We start from the raw sequence: 4,990 nt of genomic DNA on the forward strand, positions 1-4,990 counted from the left end.
GATTTAATGAAAGAACGGGCTCGATTGAACTCCAATCTATAGTTCCCCCTGCCAAACTTTCACACACACACACACACACACACACACACACACACACACACACACACACACACACACACACACACACACACACACACAATAAAAAACAAAACAAAATCAAACACTCGACTAGCTACAACCATGGAACCGCATCCAAAAAGAAAAGGCGTAATATATATATATATATATATATATATATATATATATATATATATATATATATATATATATAAATATAAATATATATATATATATATATATATATATATATATATATATATATATATATAAAGGTAACTTATTTTAAATAATTATTAAAAACTAGCAGGGTGCCTGGCATTGACAGGCATTGCTCTGTCGTACGCTTAAATATAAAGTTCATGCAGATTCCGTATTTATTATTAAAACAAGGCCGATAGCCATTAGTCGCGTGCTCTCGTGTAATAAATGAATGCGTGAATGTAGGAGTGACATGAAATTCTTAAAGATAAACTAAAATGACCGAAAAAATGGGTTGAAATGAGTGAAATAAATAAAAAGTAAATGACTTAGAATGACTTTAATGAATTAAGGATGAATTGAATGACCATAAGAATGACATGAATGATTAAAAAATAACTGGAATCCTCCAAAAACAACTTGAATGATCTGGAGAATGACTTGAATGGCTTTGAGACTGACTAGTTTTAAAGTGGGTGATCATTTTACATAAAATTAATAGAGAAAAGTGATCCCCCACTTTATATCACAAAGTTACAAACATCAGAACAGCATGTAGTAAGAACAGATACTATACTTTGATCTTGGAGAAAAGGACAAGATAAGGATATTTATTTGCTCCCTCACCGAGCAAATTAGGCACTAGGCAGATTTTTAATGTGAGGAGTGAAGGGGAAATGGGGACCAACTCCCCGGAACATATGGGAGCTGGATAGTGACAATTGGTATGAACGGTTGCCCCGACATTGACCAAGGTCTTATATGTGGGGTTGGTATTTATTTACTCCCCCACCGAGCAAATTAGGCACAAGGCCGATTTTTAATGTGAGGAGTGAAGGGGAAATGGGGCTCAAGTCCCCGGGGAAGTAGAGGAGGTGGATACTGACAATTGGTATGAAGGGTTGCCCCTACATTGACCAAGGTCTTATATGTGAGGGCAACCACACATATGGTCTTTGCTTGCAGTATCTACTGGAACAGATACTACACTTTTATCTTGGCCAAAAGGACAAGACAGGAATATTTATTTTCTCCCCGACCAAGCAAATTAAGCAAAAGGCTGATGTTTAATGTGAGAGTGAATGGTAAATGGGGACAAGCTCCCCGGGGAGTAGGGGAGCTGGATAGTGGCAGTTGGTATTAAAGATAGGTATTTATTACTCCCCCACCGTGCAAATTAAGCACAAGGCTGATTTTTAATATGAGGAGTGAAAGGGAAAGTGGGACAACCTCCTCGGGGAGTAGGGGAGCTAGATAGTGACAATTGGTATTAAGGTATCCCCGAAATTGACCAAGGTCTTATATGTGGGGTTTCTTTCACATATGGTCTTTGTTTGCAGTATCAGCCGGAACAGATACTACACTTTGATCTTGGCCAAAAGGCCAAGAAATGGGTATTTATTTGCTCCCGCACCGAGGAAATTAGGCACAAGGCCGATTTTTAATGTGAGGAGTGAAGTGGAAATGGGGACCAACTCCCTCGGGAGTAGGGGAGCTGGATAGTGACAATTGGTATGAAGGGTTGCCCCTACATTGACCAAGGTCTTATATCGTTGATTGCCCCCACATATTGTTTTTGCTTGCAGTATCTGCCGGAACAGATACTACATTTTGATTTTGGCCCAAAGGGCAAGAACAAGGTATTAATTTGCCCCCCCCCCACCGAGTAAATTAGGCAGAAGTCCGATTTTTAATGTGATGACTGAAGGGGAAATGCTTGATAGTGACAATTGCTTGAAGGGTTGCCCCTACATTAACCAAGGTCTTATATTAAAGACCATATGTGGGGGCAAACCCACATATGGTCTTTGCTTGCAGTATCTGCCGGAATAGATACTACATTTTGATCTTGGCCAAAAGGCCAAGAAAAGAGTATTTATTTGGTCCCCCACAGAGCAAATTGGGCGCATGGCGGGTTTTTTATGTGAGGAGTGAAGGGGAAATGGGGAACAACTCGCCGGGGAGTAGGGGAGCTGGATAGTGACAATTGGTATGAAGGGTTGCTTCTACATTGACCAAAGTCTTATATGTGGGGTTGCCCCAACATATGGTCTTTGCTTGCAGTATCTGCCGGAATAGATACAACACTTTGATCTTGACAAAAAGGCCAAGAAAAGAGTATTTATTTGCTCCTCCACAGAGCAAATTAGGGACAAGGCCGATTTTTTGTATGAGGAGTTAAGGGGAAATGGGGGACCAACTCCTCGGGGAGTAGGAGAGCTTGATAGTGACAATTGGTATGAAAGGTTGCCCATTCATTGACCAAGGTCTTATATGTGGGTTCACCCCCACATCTGGTCTTTGCTTGCAGTATCTGCCGGAACAGAGACTACACTTTGATCTTGGCCCGAAGGCCAAGAAAAGCTTTAAAAGCTAAAAACAGCATATATTAACAACATACTTTTAATCTTAACCAAAAAGGCCAAGCACAAAACTGTTACTGACAGATCCACAGACCAACCGACCGACCAACCGACTAACCGACCGACCGACGGAGTTACTTCTAGAGTCGCTTGCACGCGACTAAAAAGCTGCACAAAATAAGTCTGGAAACTTAGTGAAGGCACTTCGTATGTTGGAGTTAGTTTGCTTTTAATCTTCTGGGCACATTCAGAATCTCATAACCGGAAGATATGATAAAACCCGAAACTTACTCTAAGACACACGAAACTTCAAAGTAATCATCGCTTCCTTTTTATTTTTCACCCTTGAGAGGAAGATAATTGCGTTGTCGGGGAAAAAAAGTTAGATATTTTCCCCCACAGATTAGACTTTGTTTTATTTTTTCCTTCCTCGTTTAATTCCGTGCGAAAATCGACATTATAGAAATTGGCGACAGCCTTTTGCTTCTTGCAATAGTTAATATCTTTTCTTTTCAGTTATTGGTAGAGATTGTAATTTGTCTGTTGTCTTTTAGTCGTATTGGTTGCCGTGTTGCAATGCAAAAAAGGTTTGCCTCTTAGGAGATCACTTCAGACAAAAATTATTGCACGCGTTCCTCGGCCTGTTTATTCGTTTTTTTTTTCATACAATTTTCGGTAATTTTCGAATGTATAGACACTACACGCAATACCCGTGGAACGTCGCGCTCAGATGCGAGCAACGTAGAAAAACAAACAAACAAACAAACAAACAAACAAACAAACGCAAGTTGACTAATACGGGGTGTGTAATAATTAACGTTTCAACGTTTTTTCCCATATTTATTGAATAAACTAGCATGAGTGCCCGGCGTTTCCCGAATGTTTGGAGGTGTGTGTTGAGGAAAAAAAAAAAAGTGGTAGTAGGCAGGCAGGCTGAAACCCGTACCGCGAAGGAGGAAAAGAACGTGAAAAAAAAGTGACGTCCTTGCTGTTGCGTTTATCGCCAAAACGGTAGTGGCAAAGGTTTAAATTAAGGCTAGTCAATCGAAAAGAGGGGATGACGTCGAGAGTTTTGCGAGTTACGTACGCCTAGCAAATTGAATGGATGTTTAAAAAAACGTTATTTTGACGGGGCATAACATCATAAGTCGTCGTGGTGGTGATAGCTTAGCACGTTAGCTTATTGTTCCTTTATTTCCTCTTTCGTGGTTCAGGTTCGAGCCTGCATACTGCGGCTACTTTTCTCTTTTTTTGCGGTCGCACGGGCATTTGCTACTATTTTGAGTGAATTTTTTAGGGCGTTGCTCAGTATCCTTAGGATACCACCTCTCTCCACCCGGGCAACGCCGGGTAGCCATGCTAGTATAATCTATCTATATATCTATAAAAGTGAAAGTGTCTGTGTGTGTGTGTGTGTGTCTGTGTGCCTGTGTACATTTCCCTACACAATATCTCTGTCAATTTTAAGTCTACAGACTCGAAATTTGATATACAGGGTACTGAGATTTGGCAAAATCTTTGTGATCCATTTTCGGCGAGAAATTTGTCTGTTAAGGGGTCAAAGTTTCACGATTTGACCTTTGAGAACTCTACCAAACTCCTCCGCCAATTTTGGGTATAAACACTTGAAATTTTAGATATAGGTTCCTTGGATCTAATTTAATAACTTGGTTTGAGCCCAAAACAATAAATGTAAAGGGGTCCTAATAGAGATCAAAGTTAAAAAAATTACCTCTGCGGTCTCTACCAAATTACTCAGAAAATTTCTGGTCTAAACATTTAAAATTTTACATGGAGGGTATTCAGAGATAGGGCAAGATTTTTAATCAGTTTGGCTCGAAAATTTGAGCTACACATATATTAATCTATGTATGTATGCTTGCATGTCTGCCAAAAACTTTCGAAAAAGGCGACGGATTTTCATAAAATCTGTATCGTTTTGAAGCTCGACCCTTTAGACGACAAAAAAAACGAAAAATTGGCTAAAAATTTAATTTTTTCACACTTAACTGGCCACTTTTCTACAGGGAGAGGTCGCTTTTTTCGCCGATATTTTCGAAAGTCATCTCCTCTTTTCGATTGGCTAGCCTTAATTTAAACACACATAACTTCCGGTTTGGCGGTGGTCGTAACAGCAAAGACGTCACGTTTTGTTTCACGTTCTTTTCCTCCTTCCCGGTACGGGTTCGAGCCTGCCTTCCTACTACCACTTTTTTTTTTGTTGCTCAACATACACCTTCAAACACTCGCGCAACGCCGGGCATCCATGCTAAAATAAAATGACACAGGTACCAGTGAAGTTATTTAGTTTAACGTTCCAAGGCGAGTTACCATATTCTTTTTATTTTCTTGTTTTCGAAATATAAGAA

At 39.8% G+C, this 4,990-nt stretch overlaps 1 pseudogene; it reads right to left on the bottom strand.

Moving 5' to 3' along the window:
* Positions 1-1,520: 1,520 nt before the first annotated feature.
* Positions 1,521-1,653, bottom strand: LOC145267323 (U2 spliceosomal RNA; annotated as a pseudogene).
* Between the last annotated feature and the right edge of the window lie 3,337 nt (positions 1,654-4,990).

This window comes from Euprymna scolopes, chromosome 42 (assembly GCF_053919585.1).
Source record: "Euprymna scolopes isolate OS-2025 chromosome 42, ASM5391958v1, whole genome shotgun sequence".
Classification (NCBI taxonomy): Eukaryota; Metazoa; Mollusca; class Cephalopoda; order Sepiida; family Sepiolidae; genus Euprymna; species Euprymna scolopes.